Source organism: Chaetodon trifascialis, chromosome 2 (genome assembly GCF_039877785.1).
Source record: "Chaetodon trifascialis isolate fChaTrf1 chromosome 2, fChaTrf1.hap1, whole genome shotgun sequence".
Classification (NCBI taxonomy): domain Eukaryota; kingdom Metazoa; phylum Chordata; class Actinopteri; order Chaetodontiformes; family Chaetodontidae; genus Chaetodon; species Chaetodon trifascialis.
Genome location: NC_092057.1, coordinates 25,368,619 through 25,394,873, shown reverse-complemented (window position 1 = coordinate 25,394,873; position 26,255 = coordinate 25,368,619).

Genomic DNA, 26,255 nt, shown 5'->3' with positions numbered 1-26,255 from the left:
CTTAACCTGAAAAACAGAATGTACTGTGTGCTCAACAAACACTGCCTATGAGTATTTAAATACATTGTGCAGGGAGTGTGACAGACCCTGGGAACAATTTCTAGGGAAATTAACTGAGTGCAGAATGAATAACATGACAAATATAGCTCAAGCATGTAAAGCTACAGACAAATGTTCCCTTCCACTGTCTAAGGGACATCTTTTTGTTTAACATCAAAGGGGTCTCCAGGAGTTTCCTCTCTTGGATGGCTTGTCACGAGAGGCAGGTTTACCTGAAAGGAGAAAGTATTAAGAGTTTATATTCGTGTGCAAGTCCAGATGAGCCATGCGGATTAATGGAAGGAGCTCATCTTGGTGAAAAGAGCACCTCTAATAGTAGACATGCCATGAAATTATCTAGCAGCTTAAAAACGAGCCATCATTTTGTCAGCCAAAGTGAAGGTCAGCTGTGGGCCAGCAAACATAAGCAGGTGCTGTACCCTTCATTCCTATATGGAAGCACTGTACCCTCTACCTGCAAAGCAGATTTCCAAGCTCCCGCAGAGACATGATGATCTGCAGGTCTCACATGATGAGCAACAATTACAGAGGGCAGCGCAGACCCAACAAGATATGCTGAAATTTAATCATTAAGTGTTAGAGAGGAGTTTGAAGGTTTTCAAAAGCAGTTCTAATAATAATTTGGTTAAATTGTTAAAGGTGCTGTTATCAATTTTTTCAGTCATCTTGTGCAGTTGTCAAGTAAGGCAAATGAAGTCAAACACGTCACGCTACAACTTTTTTGCTGCTTGATAAAAATGGAAAATCCACACAGTTCTCATTTTCCATGAATAATCTGAAACAAAAGTTTCATTCACATCATTTACTCTGATTTAAGGCTTCTTGGACACACACAGATTGTTGCTCGTGAGTGACACACAGGCTGTGCATGCACAGAGAATAATTAGTGTGTCTCAGAGCCTCCGGTGTCTTTGGGTCAGTGGAGGAGACACACGCCAGCTTTACTCTCAGCATCACATCGTGTTGTAAAGTTTCCGTCACTGTAGACAACTTGTGGTAAAACATAGGCCTTGTCTCTGGAGTGTGTGTCAGGAAGAGGAATAATCCACCGGATGTGTTGGTGGGGCAGCTGCGGCTCAGGAGGGAGAACGGTCGTCCACTTGTCAGAAGGTTGGTGGTTTGATCGATATGTCAAAGCGTTCATGGGCCAGAGTCTGAACCCCAGATTGTAGCAACTGTTGTAGCCTCTGCCACCAGTGTGTGAATGTGTGTGTGAAAGGGTGGATGTTGGCTTGTGTTGTAAAGCGCTTTGATTGGTCGGTAGGACTAGAAAAGCCTTATATAAATGCAGCTTGTTTACCGTGTGTGCATTTCCCAGCTGGAGTTTCTCCAGGAGTTGCTGTTTTGTGGGGATTAGCGGTAAAACCCAGAGTGGACTATTGAGCTGTCTTTCTTTTTGAGGTTGTGAACTGGATTGGAACTGAACTGTTTGGGGGTTGTGAGGAAAACAAAGCGGCCACCTTTCCAAGTAGACTGAACTCTGGGAATGTGGGATGAGTATTACACACACACACACACACACACACACACACACACACACACACACACACACAGAGCAATATTGCTTCGCTTGCTTTATTCAATACACCAATTGAAAACTGAGTTGAGTTGTGCTCTATTTGTCATTGTGGTGTTGATTTTGGGTGATATATATTTTATTGCTACTTGCTCTTTTCTTTATTGTTTTGTATGGTTTGACAGAGCTATTTCTATTCTACCGTTATTATTTGTCAGACGTGACTGACTGGTACCCCTACTTCAGTGTCAGACCTGCTACAAAAAAAGTTCTTGAATGATTAATTCTTTCCAAATGGAGCTATTCAGTTCATCTGGTGAAAATTCCTGTATTTTTTCATATTGCAATATGTATAAATTGCGGAAAATAAAAGTTGTGCAATGTAATTTTTTTTTTTTTGTCCAATCTCGCGCAGCCCCTCGGTAACCCCACAGAGAATAATCACCAAATGAAATTCAGAAATTTCCCTCAGCTTGTTAAGAGTGTTTGAGCATCTTTCAGCTGATTGTTCTGGTTCAGTCTCATTGCTCTCAGTGCCTGTCCAGCACCAAACAAAAGATAGAAAAAGTTAGCTGCTACCTGGTGAACAAAGTTTAGCATTTAACAGCTGAAGAGCTAGACATATTTCTCTTTTGTTGAGGACCAAAGCAGTGCTAAAGAACAGAGAATATTATACTTGCATTCATCAGTAGCCCGGAGAAAGTTAATTTTGTTCTGCGTTGCTGGATGTGTAAAAAATTGTTTGCTCACATGTGCATGATTAGAACTTCACAGAGTAACAGTGTGTTAATATTGTGCTTCCAGCTCATTTTACTGCGCTCAAGTGGGAAAAAAAAATCCAATTCATGCAGGTTTACGTCTCTCACAGTCAACCTGTTGATGATCTCTATGAGATAATGAACATTGTTTTAAGCTTTGTCAAATCAACATTAAAACTACTGTGCAGTGTGACTGTATTTTTAGACAACGCGCTTTTATTTTCTTCTTTGAATTGCCATCGAGTGTTTATGAATATGAATTGCCACGCCTCAATTGCTTTGTCAAGATTGGATTTGATTTGTCTCCCAAATGGGGGATATTTCACCAACTAAAATTGATATTTTCAGATACAAGCAGCAGGGTGGCTGAGTATTATTTTGAAGCTCTGGGAGCTAGTTTCAGAGTCCATTAGAAATGAGTCGATCCTCATTGGGTATGATGAAACTAGCTCATTTCCATATGCAGTTAAAGTACCTCCAGCCTCAACACACAATCATTCATAAAGTGCTGACAGGAGTTGGTAACAGCATTTGCTGGAATGAAAGAGGTTCATCCTATCAGAATAATTTTGTGGCACAACTGTGCTAATAGCAGGGGTGTGGTGAGGGAGGTGGGCCCTGTTTAAACAAATACTTGTCTTTAAAATGCATTTAGATGAGGGAGAGGAATTGGTTGTGGCTGCACTACTGTTTTCCAATACGAGGCTCACACAGAGACCCACTCTGAGAGCCTCTGAATCAAATCAGTTGTCCATTGTGCACAATACAACAGCATTTTGTTGGATTATTCCCTGAATGCTATATAATATAATCTTTTTATAATGCTTATATACAATATAATATATAATTACACTAAATCATTTTTACTGTACTGTACTGCTGGACTGCTGAGTCAATTTAAGTGATTAGGGTGAATTGAAAATGCATAACAGAAAAGAGTAATGTCATCGCAAAGGAAAACACAAGACAGTGACAGGATCAAAGTTGCTGAAAAAGGCCCTTTTATTCTGTATGTGATGGATTATCCTGGTTTAACATTGTGAAAGAATGACTGAAAGCTCACACCGTAAATATGATTACCGCTGGCCTTTATAAGATTTGTACACAGATTTTAATTAGATCCATCAACAGTGTGAGTGCTGCGTCTGATAAATTGGGTCATTCTTGTAAAGCAGGCCTTCTTGCTTGTGGCGGATTCACCCTGAGGAGGAATACGCACAGCTGCTGCTGAGACAAGAGGGAAGAATCAGGAACGCTGGAAGAGAGAGAGGTGGGTGGACTAGACGACAAATGGTGGTGTTTGGGTTGTAAAGGCAGATTTCTAAAGTTTGTGTTTTATTTTTGCAGACAAAAGTCTACACTGTGGCTCAGAATAGAAATCAGCAGAGTTTCTTCGTTTTGCGCCTCCACTCTCAGACATCTGTGAGATATAACAAATAATCTTTTATTGTTTTTACAACAAAGTGAAAATACTACCTGCTATATGGCTGATAAGATTTTTCTGATAAAAGTAACCACTGGCCATTTTAAGAGGATAAAATAACGAAAGGGGGAAAAAGGCGCAGTGGCTTCACGTGTGTTTCTATGAAGAGTAAAAGTCACAGAGAGGTCTTTCTTTATGGTTTGCTAAGAGTTCACTTTGAGTTCCACATTCTGTTTCAGTTAAGGGCTGCAAAGTCAGTGTGGCCATGCACATCTCTTTACAATGACACCCATGATTCTCAATACCACCGAATTGAAACGTATTCACAATGGTCATTTTAAGTGCTCGTCTGTCTTTGGAGAAGCAGCGGCATGTGAACCTATTGCATTCATTTCTTTGCCTGTGTGTTGTGCGTGCATGTATTTATGTGTATGTCATATGTGTATGTCATATGTGTATGTGCGTGCGTGTGCCACTTGGCTTCACACAGTCTCTCTCTTTTCCAAACCTTCATCTCCATCTTTCTGAGTGTGTGTGTGTGTGTGTGTGTGTGTGTGTATGTTGGTGCATGCCACACAGCCATCTCCCTTAGACAGCTGCTCCTGAATAAACATTGTTTACTTCCTAATCGAGCAGGGAGAGCACTGAGGGCTTGAACTCTAACTGTTACCAAGTACACATGCATACACTCACGCACACATGAACACACACAAGGGCACATTTGCACCCATGCATGGGAAAACGATATCACACACATACACAGACATACTTTGAGAAGGAACGCACACATGTATCAGCTTTATTAGCTATAATTATCTCCATATAATCCATATGGATCCATCATGCATTAGACATCAAAGTGATGTTGTTTATGCAGCATTTCATCGCTGATGGTGCACGCCTGAAAGGTAATTCCATAAAAGGTAGAAATGGTACTCCGCCCTTAGTGTCATGAATATGCAACACAATTTTTTACATTCGCTCACAGAGGAATGTGTGGTCACACTTTAACAAACACACAGATAAATTGGCACGCACATGCATAAATACACACATCCTGGCTGGCGTTGGGGGCCAGGATGCACTTGGTTCTCCTGCAGGAACAGATGGCCTCAACTCTGGAGGGATGATCACAGGGAGGATGGAGGTCAGGAACCAGCAAGGGAGGGAGGGAGGAGGGGGAGGGAGGAGGGAGAAGGAAAGCTTGAGGAAATGATCAGAGTGGCCTGATGGCAGGCAAAGAGATATAAGGAGGTTTGAAATGAGGATTGATGTTTGGAAAGAAAAAAGGATGATCAGATGAGAGGGCAAGAGGTCTGCAGGCAGACAGGAGAGGTGAAGGCAGCAGAGCTAAAGAGCCAGAGAATGGAGAAAGTTGAGAGGAAGGGATAGAGGGTTCTATACAGTAGATAAGAGGGATGGAAGGATCAGAGAGGTGAGGAAAGAGGGATGACGGAGAGAAAATGGGTTTAAGGAGGGACAGAGATTGAACAGAGGGCAAAGGTCAGAGGGATGCGTGTCCATTGGTTAAAGGCAAAGATAAAAATAAGTTTTGACAGGAAATGATGAAAAGATGGAGAAAGGAGGGATGGATGAAAGACGGAGACAGCAGATGGAAAAAAGCAACTCTATTTATTTGTCTAATTTACTGATGGGAAACTGGAAGAAGCAAAGTATGGAGGTCAAGTGAGCCATGAAATGAAGGATGGCAAGAGGGAAGGCGGAGGTGAGGAGGAGAAAGAAATGATTTTTGGGAATTCATAAGTGTTACATTAACAAGTCATTCACACGTTGTTTATGGAGGCCCAGAATGGACAAAATGTAGTTGATGGATATGAAAACATAATTTAACTAACTACACAAGTAAAAAAACATTGTTGGTTTAATAATTAAGATGGGTTTAAAAAGAAATAGAAAGCTTCATGTTTATATTTTAACTGCCAATAGTTAGCATAACTGGCATAACTGAACACAGTTGCTAAACACACCATGATAGCACAGCACATGCCTTTTAAGCAAGTCACGTAGCTAATACTCATCAGACTGCTAATCCATCCACAGTGCACAATGTAAATACTTACATGTTGTAATGTATACATCATCGTATAAACTTATCTAATAGCTGCTAAAGCATTTTAGTTGCCAAGCTAAAGCTAAAAAAGTTAGCTAGCTAATGCTGATTAGGAGTTCACAGACTCAAGGCTCCTATCATCATTTTAGTTATATTTCGCCACTTTTATCCATTGCACCTGCTGCACCAGTGCACACTGACAGCCTCATACAGAACGTTAAGCACTTTTGACACCAAAATGCAGTGGGACCAGGCTGCGTTCGATTTCCTGATTATCCATGATCTGAAACTTGACTAAGTTCGTGGTTGTAGACGCTGTTTGGCTCGAGTCCAGCATGAAGCCAACAGCCAGCCAGAGGCAGCAAACTTGTGAGCAAGGCACCAAATTGACTTTTACAACCTGATATGTTTTACAATAATTGTTCTGTCACAGCTCTTTAGAGACGTGTAACTGTAGAGTGAATGTTGAAAAGGTGTCTTTAATTCACTTATTGGAATCAGCTGTTTGTGAAATAACAGGCCCTGTGGGCGTATTGGAGAGCAACACTTTCTGCAAGTGAGGCGTATGCACAGCACAGTTTTGGGGTTGATTGAGGGGTCACTGGCTGCGGCTGACTTGTGCGCATTGCAGACATGGCGAGCCCCTCCCCACCCACCCACCTTTCCAGCGTTACACACTTCCTCCGTCTATCCGTCTCTTTCTCTCCCCACTCTAATCATGGCCTCAGGGCCTGGCGAATGGACGACCGAGGTTAACGTTCCCCGGAGGAGAAGAGCAATTGTAAATGAGGCAGAGGTGAAGATGAGCGGGTGAAACAGGCAGATAAAAGAGATGAGGGATGAGGTGGACGTGTGGCGAGAGCGCCTTAAAAGAGACTGACACATGAGAGGGAAAGAGAGGGAAAGAGAAAGGACCTGAGAATTACAATTTGAGTCAGCTATGATCTTTTTTTTTTTTCTTCCTCGTTACTTCCTTATCTTTCTTGCTCTGGCATTTCACCCCTGACTACTCATTATTCTGATCATTACTGACAATTGCTGCACACATAAAGTTGTTATCTGCTCTCACTGAAATGTATGGACACATGGAAAAGACAGAAATGGCAGAGATTGCAGACTCACTGAGTGCATGGTGCTTAAGTGTAAACGCATCATTTATGTGATTTTGTGTGTGAAATGGTTTGGTGCTTTGTATTTCGAAAGATGTCTAGTTATCTAGGCAAAAACTGAGCTGAACTTTTTGAAAAGATGTCTAAATGACATAGGTGTGTGTGTTTCAACAATAAGGTTATAGTTTAACATTAAAGCCACAGTTCAACATTTTGGAAAATGGTATTAATTCTTAATCTTGCTCACATTCTTGCAAAGAAAATCAACTTGACTCATGTCTGTCTCATGAAGATTACTCCAGAAATCCTTATATTAGCTTAGCAAGAATACTGGAAACAGAATTGAATTAATGACCTTTACTTGCATTTTGTTGTTTTGCAGATATTGTTACGTTTGGACAGAGCCAGTCATTATGCTAATAGGATAATTAGCTGCTTCATATTAACCACACAGGCATGAGAGAGGTATCAATCTTCACATCTAACTCAAAAGAAGCACATTTCCCCAAATGTCAAACTATTGGCTTAAGACCTGTTTTACGTCAAAATGTAGCCATTTAAATGCTATTGCAACTTTCTAATTCTGAATTACTTTTCAACCACATTTTGCCCAGTTTTAACCTGGGTGTGTTCACTTGAAGTGTATCCATTTCTCCTCAATAATTCCAGGGAAAATTCCCTCCATTTTTCATTTCCTCTCTTTTCCATTATCTCATCCACATTTTTCTTATCCCTCTGCCTCTGCTATTTTCCGGTCTTGTTTCAGGTCAGATATCATACAGTGAGCTCTGTGAAAGTTGATTAAGTAGGATGGCTAAATGCAGCCTTGGGCTTGCAACCTGCATTGATGGTATGTATGCGCATTCACACACACACACAGTCTCTTGTGGCCTACTTCTATCCCATTGAGCCCACCCAGCAGATAACTCATTGTGCCAAAATAAGGTACCATCATACCTTGGCAATAATCATTTTGAAAAATAAATGCAGCGTGTGCAGTTGTTTTTGGGGTTGTGCGTGTTTCTGCAGGAAAAGAGTGGCTGCACATCAGTGCTATAATAATCCCGTCCATATCAAGAAAGCCCCGAGGCTTTAGCAGACACAATGCTGCCAGAGAGTAAAATTCAGCAGTCCTAATTGCACTCATTTTTAGTGAAAAGAAGAGGAGAATCTTATTGTTTTGGACATACATGGGTGATTCCTGATACGTGTGATGGAGACAGTGGAGCAAAATACAAAGGCAGACGGAAAGAAACGAGAATGGACTTGAGAAGAAAGGGTGGGGGTCAGTGCTGGAGAGAAGAAAAGCATGCATGAAACTAATTTTAACAAAATGAACTTTATCTCTATTTTCTATTTTAGTGCTTAGCTTTGAATCTTGCAGGATTTCGCCTTAAAGTGGAGTCCTGTGGGACTCACATTTTGCTGGCTAAATATCCGTTTCGATGTTGAGGAAAATGTTTAGAAAGCCAATAAATTGAAGGTGTTGCTGTTAAAGTGGTCTGCATCGAGTAGTTCTGCTTCAGTAAATTTGAGATATAACAACTGTAATAGCCAAACATATACTAGTGGGAACAATGTAATGCATTAGCTCTTTATTGAATAAAAATGAGTGGAAATCACATTTACCAGGACCCTCTACTTTGGCTGTATTACGACTCATTATACAATCCAAGCATGAACCTTCCACCTCGTCGTATGCAAAACAGGCCACCTTCAGAGCTAAAAAGTGCCTGAAGGGCTCCATGTAAAAACCACACACAATAACAAATGTGTTATCAACTGTTATCTCCTTGCCTGCCAATACATCCTTGTCAGCTTAAAAACACTCCCCTCAGGGCGAGACATGCCAAACAGAGGGGTAGATGTGACTCCCTGACCTCTTCCAAAACACAGAGAGGTTGAAGTTCAAAGGTCAGAGCTCGTCTCTGTGCTCGTACCTCATCAGGTGGGACATGTTTGGTTCAGCTGTGCCCCAGGGCTTTGATTTCTATGACCTGATATGCAGTTAAATATCCTGCCTCGACTCCTAGCTTCACCCCTCACATCCTGTCTTCCTGCACTTCTTCCCTGAAGCCACCTTCAAGCCAAGCTATGTTTAATTTAATTAGTCACATTCACCTTTTTTTTTTTTTGCTTTTCTTTGCCTTCTTCGCTTTTGTCTTTAAAAGGGGGTTTTCTTGCATGTAGCACTTCCTTGCCCTCCGCCGACCTAATTTGCTGCTGCTTGAGCTGTAATAATGCCAGAGGAGTTGCCGCAACCGTGCGCTAAAAACAATAACATGCAAATTAGTATTTAGACAGTTATTAGCTGTTCAGAACATTGTTTCTTGATTTTTGTTTGGAGCCTTTTTCGGTTGTGTGTGTGTGTTTTTTTTTTTCTTTTCTTTTCTTTTTTTGTTTTGTCGATATGACAAAACGCAAAGCGCGAATGAGAAAAGAAAGAGATCAGTCACAGCAAGGATGTGTTAACAGAGAGGTGGCAGGATGCTGGTGGAAGCAAAGAAAAGTGTGTGTGGAAGAGAGATAACTCATCCACCTGTTTGCCTTTGATGGCTACGTACTCTGTCATTAACAATAACCCGTGACTCAGGGTGTGAGAACATCCACACACACACACACACACACACACACACACACACACACACACACACACACACACACACACACACACACAGACAATATACAGAAAAAGCTAAGCTGTTTTAGATGACAGAAAAAAATATGAAAAGCTTTTTTCCACTGACTAAAGCTCACTTTTCTTCGAATATGTGCCCCTTTCGGCAAATCCCCAATCAACACACTGACATTCTCACACAATATTGAAAAGGTCTGGAAGACAAAAGGCTCTGCCAGTCAGACTGCTTATTCACCGGCTCTGACATGTATTGTTATTTGAAACTGCTGTCAGACAAACTAGACAACACACACACTCTCTCCCTCCCTCTCTCTCCTCTCTCTCTCTCTCTCTCTCTCTCTCTCTCTCTCTCTCTCTCTCTCTCTCTCTCTCTCTCACACTCACACACACACACACACACACACACACACACACACACACACACACACACACACACACACACACACACACACACACACACTCACATCAGTCTGCCTAATCATCTGACAACAAGGAGCCCATTGTGCTGTGTTATGACTTTGTAGAGCAGCCCACCACCCAGAGGGGAGAAACATCTTCGAATCAAAGGCTTACGCTTGCCACTCAAGAGCCGGATATCACAAGCCAAGCATGTGAGGTTAGAGGAATACAGATGTAGCCACAGAGCATGTTAGTCAGCTGAGACACCATTCCTTTCCCTCGCTCTTCTTGACCTTCGCCGGGTGCCAGATGGACAAAAAAGATATTCAGGAGTCACAGGAGAATGTTTACTCATTTGAACTTTGCAAGCTTTGGTCAAATCATAGTTTCTGACCAATTCTGAGAAATGTTTGTGTTTTTGTCATCGGTCAAGACACTGAGCACGTGTCTGCACAGCCAGAAGCTATGAAACAAATTCCTAAGAATACCATATGTATTAATAAAGCTCAAGTACACCAGAGCAAGTGATATTATTCTGCCAAGCATACAGTATACGTGTGCTGATGTCATTGTATGTACGGTTATTTCCAAGGGGAAATACACCCAAAAGAAATTCACCATTCTATCACTGTTACGTTATTTAGCGTGGTAGATTAGGGCATATGTACGACACTGAAGGATCAGCACTGTCATCACACAGAAGGTCGGGTCTGACCAGCAATTAACTGCTGATGCAAAACACCCGAGAGATGCCAGTGGAGCAACAGTGGCGATGTTGAGTTGCAGCACTCTAAGACAACACCACAAGGGTAAATTATTAGAGATATACTGATTTATCCTATGTTTTATATCTCTTTGTACTTCTTTTACCCATAGAATAAAACCTAAACTTCTTTCATTGAGAGAAGAGTAGTCTGGCCAAAGCCAGAAGAGGCCTACCAGCCAGACAGCAACTATCTCTAACAGACCTTAGGTCATACTTCAGGTGGGGTGTCATGTTCTCTTCAGTGTTGCATTTTGCATTTGAGCGAGCTGTGGTTGCATGCATGTAAACAGTCTGTGTGGACTGACTGAAATGCAGTCTTTGAACTGGTTATCACCTAATGACGATTTAGCTTCTTATTACCATTTTTTTTAATGCGTCTGCATTTGTATGTAGATAACTGCTTATAGAGATTAGCTGAAATGTCGAGTTCTAATTGAGTTTGAATGTCAAGTTGCTAATTGGACTGTAAGATCAGCATACAGAAGAGAAAGTCTTGGTGTGGAGATCTGGATACCTTGAAGGATGAGGGCGTAGTGTGTTGTACAGATTGTGGAGTCCTTTGAGACAAAATGGTCATTTTGGACAGTATAAAGAGACTTGACTTTCAGTAGTAAAGCTATTACTGCTCATTGAATTCTAATACACTATCTGTTGGCATGCACACCCAAAGCTACTAAAGTTTTCGCTTTTTTTTTTTCTCCCTCTGCCACAGCTATGAGATTCCATCTCCAAGGCTATGTTGTCTGTTGTAGCTCATTAATGACATCATTCAAACTCAAGAGTAAACAATTTCAATAACAGCCCATTTGATCTCAAACAAAATAAAGAATCACTTTCTGCCACTGCTCCTTTTTATATGTATTAACTAGTGAATAAATCCGATTATTGAAGCACCATGGGAGCTTTGATAATAGTTGGCACCATGTCCTTATGGATTTTTTTATGGTTATCTTATAAAGAGATCAAAACACAGACGTTTGCTCTTTCTCTTGTAAGAACACCGGTGACAGTTAATCCCGACTCTTTCCTAGAATAACCTGCTGAAGCACTGCATATTATGAGAGATTTTGTTATTGAAGATTACATGGAACATAGGAGTCTGTTCCCTCTACTAAATTGGATTCTGTGTCACATGTGGAAGCAAAGCCAAGTTTATTAGGATAGACAAAGTACACAGTATTACTTAAAGAGCTTCAAGACACTGAAGGTAATTATCTTTCGATGGAAAATGTAGCTTAAATGTCAACATTTTTAATAACGAGGCGGGAATCTTTCCTCTCTTAATCAAAATTTACCTCCGGAATTAACTGATATGAACAAAGTTGAATAGGTAGTTGGAAGCTGTTTCAGTTTATTAGAGACACTTAAAGATGTATGATCTATATTTGGTTTGAGCTGTAATTAAAGGCAATCACTTGCGAATCATACAATCATGGAAGCACTGATTATAATGCTTTGTGGTTTGAATTCCAAATTCATGTAAAAGCAAATCAATACAAAGCTTTTCAGCAAAGCAGCTACTCAGCCATGTTAATTGCCAAAACAAGTCACCAGTGGCTTCTGGGGTCGGTTTTGTGTTTGTTTGAGGTTGGCTGTGAAAGTGTGTGTGTGTGTGTGTGTGTGTGTGTGTGTGTGTGTGTGTGTGTGTGTGTGTGTGTGTGTGTGTGTGTGTGTGTGTGTGGTGGCAGCAGTAGAAGTAGTGTGTGTGAGTCCCACATAGAAGTAAGACCTCATTTGTCTTTTCTGAAACCACTTGTTTTGTTAATGAGCTACCTATGAGTGACATAATCAACGCTTAATCAAACCCTTAATTATATTATGTACAGTCTTCTGGAATAATACAATCTGAAACTCTAATTGGTGAAAACAGCATACAAAGAATAACAATTACCTGCTACCTGCACATGTGAGTCATTAGTAATGGAGTGCCGTTGTTCAGTGGCTTTTGTTTACGTCGATTACGACCTACATTGTGAGGTAATCAATTTGATTTGTTCCCAGTGAGATAAGGCATGTGATGCATGGAACCAAAGTGCTTGTCAGATGTTCAAAAGGTGTCTGAAATCCCCTCCCCTCAGGGGTCACTCGGATGCATCTGCGTGACTGCTTCTCTCATATTTCTATGTAGTGCATTTATGTTTGTTTTGTCTCTTTTGTAACTACCTCACAACAGGAGTTCAGTAAACAAACTTGCTTGACAAGCAGGTTGACACAATGTGTCTGGGAGGTGTGCACGCCAGCTCCTCTATGAACCTCTGCAGTCAATGGCTACCCATAACACGCTTCTGTGCTTAGCCTCACAGAGATGTTTACATGTACCTTCAGAGATCCACACTTCCAGCTTGAGTAGTGCATGTCACAACAAGTGAACAGACCTTCACAAGAGAAATCCCCCTTGTCAAACAAAATGTGTACTGAGTGCACGTTCATGCTGTCGGTATATACTGAATGTCTGTGTGTTAGGAAAAGAAAGCATGTTAGAATTTTTTGAAATGTACTTAACCCACAAAGTGTGCCAGTTTTTTGTTTTGGCTTTGTATGCTTTTCATTTTCATCCATATGCATATTTGCATGCTCCATGTATTATGAAGGAAAGCAGTTTGTGCAGGTTTGGCTCCAGAAACCAGGATTAACATATGAACACAGATTTGGTTCACAAAGCAGTAAGCAATTTCACACCTTTTTGCCTGGCTAACCTGATTGCAAAGGAGGGCGAAACGGACACTATGTCAGTGTGTAATACTTTGTTGTCAAGGTACTTCTCTCTTGGAGGAAAGGTTGAGGAGGCAGAGACAGAAAGGGTGGAGGAGGATGGAGAGAAGTGGGGACCAAATGTGTAAAGGAGCTATTTGCTTGTCCCCTGTCAATTAACCTCATGCTTGTAACTAAACCACAAACACAAATCTTGAGCATCTTCGCCAGGTACCTGCAAATGAACAAACTGTTTAGAAACTCAGTGCGAAAGCTGGCTTTCTGTTTGGCTGTCTGGTTGCTCTGCCATAGCCAGACACTGGACTGTGCCAGTGCCAGTGGCCACTGCCAGTGTTACAGCCACACTCAGGCCTGTCAGATCGGCTAACAGATGGCCTTCAACGGGTTGGATCCCGCCTGAGCACTTCCAGAGCAAGACGAAATGAAATGACAAGTGATGGGAACTTAAACATGCAGGGACAGCAGAGTACGAGTGGTGCCGTCCGTAGTGATGGTAAAATGGAAGAGACAAAAAGAGGGAGGTGATATGAAGATGGTTTTGAATAGATTAGGAGAACAAGAGGGGAGGAAAGGGAAATACGAAACAAGCAGATGAGCTGAAAAATCAGGATGAAGGAGAAGGGTTGAAAGAATGACAGGGGAATAGAGAAAATGTGATAGAAAGGTAGACATAAGGATTCAGGTACAAGGGAAGATGGTTAGAGACAAGCGAAGAGAGAGAATGACAGCAAAAGAGAGGAGGGATAAGTGCAGTACAGATACAGAGAAGAAAGAGGGATATGATAGAGGTCATCTGTCGCTAGGGAGAGGGATGATTGACATCTCTGTGGATTGTGAGCTTTGACAGCAGAATCTGATATTGTCCTCTTAGCTACAGCCTACTGCAACTCACATGTCTTAATATGGACATGAGAAATGTGAAGTTATGTCAAATCTTACAGGATTACAGGACCACTGTAAGCGCTGGGGCCTGTGGTTTACCTTGTATCTCCAGTGATCATTGCTGTCAGCATCCTCTTAGATACCATCTTCTCTGGACTTCAGCATTTGTGAAATTTCTCTTCTTACATGTCTCTTGTCTTATAGCATTTATTTGTCCATCCATTTTCTACCCCATATCCAGGTTTTGTCAGGTGGCAGCCAGGTGGCTCAGCCATCCTTTTCCAAAGTAATTTTCTCCAGCTCCTTTTGGGAACCCCAGGGCATTTGAAGGCCAGATGTGCTATCTAATCCTACCAGCGTGTTCTGGGTCTGCCCATAGGTCTTCTACTTAGACATACCCAGAGGAACTCGACAAGGAGGCACCCATGGGGCATCATAGTCAGAAGCCTGAATCCTGAATCACAGCAAATGATGCAAAGAAGAAGCAGTTCTACACCAAGCTCTTTTTGCATATCAAAGCTCCTCAACAGCCTCTCAGAATGAGCCTGCACACCTTGCGAAGGAAATATTAGCTTGTATCGATGATCTTGTCATTTTTGTGATTACCCAGAGCTCATGACCATAAATGGGGCTGGGACATAAATCACCTAGTAAATTGAGAGCTTTGCCTTCAGCCCCACCTCCCTCCTTACCACAACAGCCCGGCACAATGCCCACATTACTGCTGATGCGAGTATTTCTGTGTTTTGGCAAAACAAGCATTTATATTGTTTGTTTGATATTTAATGTCTTTTTTTTTTTTTTTTAACTTATGCCCTATATTCCTGCTATCCACTTTGCTGCTGTAATATCTGACATTTCTCCACTGTGGGACTAATAAAGGTTTATCTTATCTTATCTTATCTTATCTTATCTTATCTTATCTTATCTTATCTTATCTTATCTTATCTTATCTTATCTTATCTTATCTTATCTTAAACACCTCAAGGGATGGCTAATTTTATCCATTATTCACTGATTACTGCTTATCCTTTTGGGGGAGGTGAGTACACCCTGGATAGGTTGCCAGTTCATGACAGAGCTGATACATAGAGACAAATATTCACACATTCACACATACATAATTTTAGAGTGGCCAGTTAACCTAACGTATGTCTTTGGACTGCGGGAGGTAGCAGAGCTCCCAGAGGAAACCCCCACAGACACAGGAAGGACACCTCGACACAGAAAGGCCTCAGAACCCAGAACCCTCTTGCTCTGATGCAACATGGCAAATCACTTGCTCGCCCAGCAACGTTAAGGCTGTCAACAACCCATAAGGCGACATTCTCTCTTGAAACTCGTGTTATACCGATACCCTCTCCATTCAAAAAGAATATCTGTTCTTGGGAATGCATAATTATCTCAGTCCTCAAATATAATACTGACTGACTGCCTCAGAATTTACAGAATATCATATTCTCTTAGAGTTATTATGAGCATTAATTTCTTGATTTCACATTGAATGCAGTGAGTGAATGAAAGAAATGTTTCAATGGAAAAAATGAAAAAAAAAAAAAGAAAAATCTCAGATATGTTAAGGAAATCTTTGGCATTCACCTTCAACCTTGAATGTGGATTGCATCTCTCTGTGCCCTTCACTGCACTGTATTTGTATTGCATGTGGATTTCTTCCATCAAAGAATATTTTAAATTGTACAGCAGAATAACCATTGACACAGTGTAACCGATGCCTTACAAATAGCAGTCAGAGTGTAAACAGACATCCATTGGTATTCAGCTCCTATATGGAAATTGTAATCTGACAGGAGAAACCAATGATGAGTGCAGTAACAGACAAGCATGCACGCGCACACATGCACACACACACACACACACACACGTTGACAGCTTTGTCTCACGGAGGCACGTACATCAGAGCCATCTTGGGTTCGCTGCATCAGGGCTTGAGGGCCCCCAACAGATCCCTGATATTGAAATTGATTCGTCTAACATTGATCGTACTCTCTGCACCAACTGTATATCCGCGGTACATTATTTGCTAATGTCTCTCATTTTCTAGCTCAGTCCTCCATCCCCACCTATAGCAAAGCAACTCCCCCACAGATGTAAACTGTGCCAACGGTCTCATTTGAAAAAAAAAAAAAAAAAAAGAAAGTGGAGTGAAAATTGGGATGATCCATAAATCTGTGGGATGAAAAAGAAAGCGAGAATGAATCTTTCTTTCTCAAAGGAAAGTTTCACCAAAGAGCTTGTCCCACTCTACATAGAACAGATGATGAGCTCCCCCTCTCTTCTTTTCTCCACATCCTCTTCTCTCTTCCTTACAGGACAATAATTCTAATTATGTTCAGACAACTAAACATGCCAGCTCTAACGACAGCACAGATATGGGGAAATTGGCTCATTTGCACAATAATAAATGTAGGTTTGAGCCCATAGAAAGCCTATTAACATTTAAATGATACAAGTACGTTATCTCTAAAGTGTGTGCTTATCCAGGGTGGCTTTCTGCGTGGATGTGCAGAGAATAATCAAGCAACCATGTGTCTGCCTATGCCCCGCACTCCTCAGGGCAGCACTGACAACCCTGCTGACAGTGCTTTGTAATTGGGGAGAAAAGGGAGGAGGAGAAGGTTAGGAGAGGAAGTGAGGGCCTGAGGAGCACACAGATCAGGATGCTAAGGGAGGAGGAGGAGCATGGGGGTGATGAGGTGGGAAGCAGGGAAGGGGTGTGGAGGAGGTTGAACTTAGGGGCAGAAAGGTTGGAGAGAGAACCTTGATGGGGAAAGAGAGGAGAAACAGGTCTCTGACATGCTTGCTCAATGTCCTCAGCAAATATATCACATGAATATCACATGATATAAAGGAAAGATTAATGCATACAGAGAATACCAATGAAATGCATGCAGTGAAGATGCCTGCAACACACGCTGTTTAACCAGGCTGCAAGTTGGAACATAGGGTCATCACTTTTTTGACCTAAGATCTGACTTTTACTGTAATTGTTTGCAGTTGTTTACACCCTCCCTTAATTATTATTTTTGAGAGAGCAACAATGAATTTTCACATAAAAGTTCAACAGGAACTGAATTTTTGGACGCGCACAAGTCAGTCCATCCTGAAATGCCATCTTCCACACCATGCACATACTTCAGTCTTCAGTTGGTTCAAATTGAGCCTGCAGCACATTAAATTAAATATACACCTGTACCATAAAAGCTTGGCCATTTCCTTTGTTATTACGATTGTGGCCTTTAAGCTGCTAAAACATGATGGTATGCTATTAAACTTGAAATGCCACATATTTTAGGATGTGACATTAACAAGAAAGACATGGGACAGAAGACATACTAGAACTTTCTATTTGTATAATTTTTGATATGTTTCAGTGCAGGCTGAGTGTGAGTGCTGTGCCGTATTTCAGAAATAATGCACCTAACTTCAAGACTAGTGGAACATGAGTTAAGCTGTCTTGGTCATACTATCTTGTGGTGTGTTGGTTCATTTTTTCGTTGTGCATGAAAACTGACAGTTATGTGATATTTCAGTGCTCTTTAGAGGGCAGAAAAGATGTCTATTTAATCATTTCTCTGTGGCCTTTCCATTGATATGACAACATATCCTCTCCAACATAGTGAGCCGTCTATGAAGATGCTGCATGCACGTACTAGTACACTGAATATCTTTGAGACATTGACTGTCATTTGGAAAAAACAAGACATTTGAAGATGCCACCAAGAGCTCTGTAAATATTTTCACCATTTTCCGATTTAAGAGACCAAAAAATACACTTTAGCTGCAGCCCCATCCTTTTATTCAAAGTAATTTAATAAACTTAAACGTCACTTAATTAATCAACAGGTCGATCAACAGAAAAGTGACAGGAAACCATTTTGATAATCAATTTGTTTCTATCATTTTTTCGGGAAAGGGTACCAAACATTCTCTTATTTCTAGCATCTCATTTGTGAGGATTTTCTGATTTCTCTCTCTCTCTCATGTGATAATTAATTTTATGCCCATTTTCAATACTTTCTGAAATTCTATAGACCAGAAAAACAATCAATTTATTAAATAGAATAATAAAGTCTAGAAAAGTTTACTTCCACTGTGGATCTACTTGGGGTGAGAGGGCACCGTTGCTGATCACCACCACTTCTTGTGATTCCAGGGTGTTTCTGGGCTAATTCCATGCTTTAATTTGTATGTGAATGTATGTAGACATCTCTGGGTCAAATGAAGTCAGCACCCACTTACACATGCTAAAGTAAGCAGCGTTCATCATGAAAAACACACTCACACCCTCTCCTCACCCTCTATTTGCCTCTGGTGGGAACGCAGTTTACCTCTTCAACCCTCATTAACATACCAATAGCGAGTAGACAGCTAAAGCTGGTTTGTCAAAGGTATTTTAATTACCAATTAGAAAGTTGGCTGCCTGTGCATGAGCTAGTTCAATATCTTTTTCACTCTCCATCTTGCTTTCTCATACTACACACGCAGACACACACACACACACGTAGGTGTATAGCTCAGAGCACAAGGTCCCCTGGTGCTGTAGCCTTGATAAACAATGTCCCATTCAGCCCATATGAATAATTAAGGGCCAAGTGTTGAGAGGAGGGACACTTGTTTATTCACAGAGAATAGCCTTGTCGGTGGCTGTATACCGAGATGCCAGAGGAGCTTATGGCCAGCCGTGACATTATCTAAATGGCAAACTTACAAAAGGTGCACGAACATACAAAAATCTTCTGTGTGTGCACTGTGACACACTAAATAACATTCATACATAATAAATGAAGTGGATAAACAGTGTGGTAAATATGAAATATTGATGCAGATTTGGCAGATGGAACATGTGATGTCCTTATTAGGAGTGTTCCTGTGTGCACGCGTGTGTGTGTTTGTGTTTAAAACCTATGGATTTTTTGGTATAAAGGTGAACACCAGTGACGAGGTCAACCCATTTCATAAATTATTTCTTCGAACACGGGATCATAAAAAAGCTTTACTGTAAATTGCGGCGGTAAAATGTGGAGCTCTGCAGCTGCGGATGTCAACCTGGCAGGTTCCATAAGGTTTGTGACTGTGACTGATAATTTGCATCTGATCCGTTGGCCTTTTGCTGCACCTTTTAAATATATAATGAAGAATGTATCTTTATCTCTGTGTTCTTTTCTTCCGCGTGCCCTTTGACTTGATCTGTCAGCTTTTATTGACTGCACAGCTAACTTCAACCAGCAGACTTGCTAAGGAAAAGTGCAGATCTGCAGAATCCTCCAGTATGGGCAGGCCAGGCACAGTACATGCAATGATGCACATTCAGAGGAAATTAATCTGCTTTGAAACAATATCAATATGATGCAAAGCGTTTCATTTGAAATACAAGCTGCGTGTTACTTTGGGAATTTGACTGCAGTATTTACAGCTCGCAGAGTGTTTGGGTTGCAAGAAAAGTTGACGTAAATGAACACAGACAACACACTTACGAGCTTGTTTAAGCTAAATCTCATTAATGTCTATAGGCGCAGACATGACTGCCGCTTAGCTTGTAGCAGTCACTTAGCAGAACAGTTCCAAATGCACAGCCTTGAGCCTCAGGGGTTACAACTCACATACCGTGAAACTCAAGTGAAAATAATCAGGGAGGCCAGCGCTGCACTCGGCACAGCTTAGCACAGGCTTATACAGTACAGTACAGTGGATTCCATGCACTCTAGTTTCTGCTCTGCTGTATTTCTCTGTGGGATGAACACTCGTCACAAGAGTTCAGCTCCCCTTGTTATTTTATTAGTGTTTCATGTTAGCAGCTGTAAGGGGTGGCAGGGAACAGAGCAATAAAGACAGATGTGACTGCACAGCAGGAGGTGGTAGTCAAACCCCACATTCAGGGTGGATGGTACTGGCATAGAGAGCAGCAGACAGCTGAGCCACGGGGGGACTCTGTGAGACATAGCTGATGGATAGCTGTTGAAACAATAATAAGTCATACAGAAATCATTAAAGCCAGAATACAAATGCCAGAGCACATGACTTCATTATTCTCATATTTTCCTGTGAGGTGTTAAAACAGCAAAACACCTTGATGCTATAATACCTATTTCCAGAACTGGGAGTGTCATTAAAGGAGATACATCTCAAGCAGCCATGATAATGTGATGATGTGTGATGTTCTTTTAGGTGTTTGTTAATATTCAATAGGAGTGTTAAGGTTGAATTGTAAAAGTTGGGACACTGTAAATAGATGCAGACTGTGATGATTTGCGAAATGATGCAAAACCCCATATTTAATTGAAAGTAGCACAAAAACAACATAGCACATGTTGAAACTGAGAAATTTTATTGTTTTTTTTGAAAATGATAGCCTCATTTAAAATTGATGGTAGCAACATGTTTGGAAAAAGTTGGGACAGGGTCATGTTTACCACTCTGTTGCATCATCTTTTCTTTTAACAGCACTGAGAGCGTGTGGGAGACCGATTGCTGTCGTTTTTGAGAGTGGAATGCTTTGCAGTTCTTGCTTGATGTATGATTTCAGCTACTCAACAGTTCAGAGTCTCCTCCAAACATTTTCAGTGGGTGACAGTCCAGGACTGCAGGCAGGCCACTTTAGCACTTAGACCCTTTTTCTACAGAGCCATGCTGTTGGAATACATGCAGAATGTGGTTTGCCATTGTTTGCTGAAAAAAGGAAGGGCTTCCCTGAAGAAGACATCACTTGGTGGCATATGTAGCTCCAAAACCTGTTTATATGATTCAGCATTAATGGCGCTTTCACAAATGTACAGGTTAGTCATGCCATGTGCACTGATGCTCCCCCATACCATGGTGGATGCTGGCTTTTGAATTACGTGCTGATAAAAAGCTGGATGGTCCCTCTCCTCTTTAGCCTGGAGGACATGGCGTCTGTTATCTCCAAAAAGAATTTCAAATTTTGACTCGTCAGATCACAGGACAGTTTTCCACTTCGCCTCAGTCCATCTTAATTGAGCTCAGGACCAGAGCAGGTGGCAGCATTTCTGGATCTGGTTTATATATGTTTTCCTCTTTGCATGGTAGAGTTTCAGCTCACATTAGTGGATGCAGCAAAACACTGTGTTCACAGACGATGGTTTTTGGAAATGTTCCTGAGCCCACGCAGTGATGTCCTTTACAGAATCGTGTCTGTTTTCAGTGCGGTGCTGTCTGAAGACCTAACCCGTCAAATACTGGTTTTCGGTCCTGTGCTTTGTGTAAAGAGATTTCATCAGATTCTCTTAATCTTTTCATAACATTCTGTTCTGTAGACAATGAAAACTCCACATTCTTTGCAGTTTTACGTTGAGAACCATTATTCTTAAATTGTTGCACTATTTGCCAGTGCAGTCTGTCACAGAGAGGTGAACCCCTCCCCATCTTTACTTCTGAAACACTCTTCTTCTCTGGGATGCTTTTTTATACCCAATCATGTCTCTAACATGTGGCCAGTTAACCTCACATTCATTGTGAGATGTTCCAGCAGCTGCTTTCTTTTAGCATTTCACAACTTTGCAGCCAACATGTTGCTGGCATCCAATTCTAAATGAGGATATCATTTTCAAAAACAATGAAATTTCTCAGCTTCAACATTTGATATGCTGTCTATTTTCAGTTAAATATGGGCTTTCACTGTTTTTGCTAACCATCACATTCTGTTTCTATTTATGTTTTACACAGCAGGGTTGTAAATGTTATCGACTGGTTCCCGCCCCTTTGGACTAAACTAAGATTCCAATCCCTGCAGGGGACAGGATCGTTGGTCGAGTATATTACACGTATTTCATTGTCCAAACCTTACCTGTGGCAGATTGCCAGTGCACAAGCATTTTAATTTGTGATTCCAAAATCAGAACAGTTTTAGAGATGACTAATCTGTATCTGTATAAGGATATGTAACAAAATGCAAATTGAGAAAAATCAATAGTGACGTGTGCATCACATGTTTTGAATTGCATTTGTTCACAAGAAAAAAAGAAAATGGCCAAAAATCTCACAAAGTTAGGTGTAAAAAAAATCTTAAAACAGAATCAAAAAACTATTTTTATGTTCCGTGGCACATGGCCCAACATTTTGCCAAATTTAATTGGAATCTGTAAACAAACTTTAGAGGTTTCAAGCCAACAAAAAGACAAACAGGAGCTAAAGAACAGCCAAGCAGAGGTGAAAATGCCTTTTTTTGCACCAAAATGAAACTGGATACATTTTTTTTGACAGTCTACTTGAGAATGTGGAACTTTGTTTCGTCTGATGACACATACATGACTGCCAAAATACTTTTCCCACAAAAACAGCCAAGTGCAACTCCCTTTTAATGATCTGTAACATTTTGCAAATAGTCTGTTATATTTGTTTTTTTTTTTGTTTTTTTTGTTTTTTTGACATTCAACTTACAATGACGTGTAATAACATTTACCCGTACTATTTAGTCAATTTTGCATTTTGTGTCTAAACATGGTATTTTGGCATTCAAATCATCTGATTTCACAGCATGAGATGATACTGTGTCCTGTCATGTTTCAGTGACCAAACAGTTATGTTGCATGAATCATCAAAATCAAATATGTACAGCAGCTAAGTATTTGAAACATTTCCTTAAAATTTGAACTGATTAGAATTTGCAGGGGAAGAATTGTGCAGGCTAGAGCTGGATGATAAATCATTTCAAAATTGAAATCGTTATTTTAATGGATACAATTCTCCAAATGCACAACCCACGATTTTGATCATCCATCATCAAAAGCATCTTAACAAGCTGAGACTAAATAATTATTATTCGACTGTTTTCCCTCTACCATTTTGCTGGCTGTAATGACTGTTGCCAGTAACCTGAAGCTAATGAACACTAATTCTGTGAGTTTGCCAAAAGGCAAGATGGCGGTTGTCTGAATAATATGCTCTCTGGATGCTGGTGGCTTTACTGTTTACACTCCGTCTCCTTGAGTACCACTGAGATCAAACTAGAGAGAGAGAGAGTAGACTGTTTCAGTTTTACTCTTAGCATGAAGTCATCTTCAGACAGGCAGCTAGCAACTAGTTGACCAACAGCTCGTGGATAGTGAGCAGTCTCCCAGTTAAAGTTTCTCTGTGATTCAGGTTTTAGCGGTCTGTCAGCCTGTTAATGGTAGCCAAGTTAAAATTAACTTTAAATTAATTTTTATAATTGTTATTTTTAGCGAACACTCTCATTTACAGATTCAGCAGGTCCGAAGCAGCATTATCACTCATTTGGAGTCATGTGTCTGGCCACCTCAAAAATTAAACATTGACCAATATTCTTTTAGCTTTGTTTTTGGTCCCTACCAGAAGAGAATTATCTGGCGCTTGCGCAGCTAAAAGCTACACTATGTTCATTAGTTAATCACCAGCTGTGTTTTTCTGCTGTTTGGTGTTGCGCAGGCTTGTGTACAGTGGATTTTTAGAGCTTTTGGTAAAAACGGCTGCCTTCTGTGGCTGAAAATGACACCAAGAGAGCAGTGACAGTGACGCAAAGCTGTAAAGTTGCGGACTGGACAGCGAAACGATGGGCTGAAGGGGCTTCAGATTCAGGTGAGAATTCTCTGAAGGTTCATTACTACGAGAGACCCCTCTGTCTTTGTCACAATGTTTTCACATCACCATTTGGTACATTATTATAGAAATGCATTGAAAGAAAGTTAAAGGGCCTCTCTCATCTGCTGCGGTTCCAAGAAATCACAGCCCACCACTGAAGTGACTGGTTAGATCACAAACAGTCCAGAGGTTCCAGTGCACAGAACTTAGGGATTAACTGCTATGTACAGAATTGACACAAAGTACAATTCTGAAATAAAATGATGCCAAATAAAACAACAACTTATTTTGTTGGCAGAATTCAACAATAAAATTTCAGCGATGTGCTTTACACGCATTATTGAGTATTTGAATAAACTAGAAATACAGCCAGTGCTAACGGTGTGCAGTGTGCTGAAATTAAATGTGAACATATTACTACAAGCTTTCATGTATGAAATGACTGAAAAGGGCACACTGCATGTAGTGCAATTACACACACTCTGCACAGTTGAAAGCCAACCTCACAACCATTGTGCTGTCCTTAACTGGGCTTAATTAGCATAACTAGCAGCAGTGAACAAGAGAAGAGCAAGTGGGCCTTATCACAAAAAAGTAAGGTTCCTGAGACTCTATTGATCTCTGACATGAAGTACTTACAGTTCAATGGATGAACACAAAGCAAAGACAAGGCAGGAACACCTATATTATAACTCGACTAGCTGCTGGAACTAAATAAACAAACTCTCCTGAACAGCATCTCCATGCTCTACATCGGGAGATGGAACATACCACTCTGAGAGGGGTAGGGAGGAACGGTCCAAGTAGTGCAGGCATTTTTAGCATAGCTGATATATCATAATGTGTCATCCCAGACATTTTTGGATAGATTAACCAGGTATGAGTGATATAATTAAGGAGTAATACGTGACAATGTGTCCTGATCAACAAGAACAGTTAATATAATAATACATACCCATAATATACATAATATGACACACCCTACATGATTTGTTATTGACATGAAATTTTTAATTAATCACCTACTTTCCTTTTTCATTATGCAAAATATTAAAGGACACTACAAGCACAGAAACGTCCTACAGCGCAACACTGTTTTTGAAACACACTTGAGGAATCCCCCCGCTTGGTATGGGCCTTACTGTGGCAGATATGTGACTATCAGGATTATACCGCTTCAGCCCTCTGGCCTGGGACACACATTACACTACACAACATAAAATCCAGACAGGGTTACCCACATGCACTCACACACACACACATACACACACACACACACACACACACACACACACACACACACACACACACACACACACACACACACACACACACACACACACACACACACACACACATCAATCTGTATCTTCCCATCCATCTCACTACAGTGTAATCGGCCTTATTTGACCTGAGCTGAGGGGGGTCAACAGGGTGGACAGATGTTTCATGATAATGGTTTATGTGTGTGTGTGTGTGTGTGTGTGTGTGTGTGTGTGTGTGTGTGTGAGGGGATAATGCTAGCAGCCTGCTTTGAGACCTACTCCCACTGTTTTTTTCTCTCTCTTATTTCATGTCTTCCTTTATGGCCCCAGGTCACATCAGTTGCAATTAATCCATCCTTCCTCATCGCTGATCCACTGATCTTACATTAAGGAGAGGGCTTTGTGTGTGTGTATGAGCATGTGCGCTTGTGTGTAAACGCAAGATAGTGCTTAACCCTGATCTCAATCTCTTAGAGCAGCAGGGGGTTCGAAGGGTTACCCTCGAACAATGTGCACACACACAATTGTGCACTCCCGCACACACTCGTACACGCATAAAATATATCCAATAATGCTATGATCCTATTGCAGGACCAACCAATTTCCGACTATCACAATGCCCATAAAAAATCCCAAAGCCAATAACTCTCCCAAGGCTCATAACTCACTCTTAATCGTCTTGTACTTCTGTCGGATCTGACATCACTACGGTCCACAATATGCCTCGCTGGATCTCGAATCTTTCACCTTTCCCGGAGTCTCATCTTCTCTCTCATCCCGCCTTCTTGGCCCCTATTAGAGGAGCACATCCCAAGCCTCTCCCTTTTTCAGCTCTGCTCCCGATGGTATCAGAGGACTGGGGCAGAAAGTGAAGGAAGCGAAACCAAGAGTTTGATGAACCTCAAAGCAAAAAAACTTAAGGAATCCAGCGACACAGTTCTGACACTCAGCCCGTGGATGTCCTATATAATAAGTGTTTTAATGAGTGCCCAGCCTGTTTTTAGCCATGTTTGTTAATTAATCAGTATGCATGCCGTGCCAGCAGATGGCAGTAAGGATAAGGTGCCTCTGGGGAAATGGCTA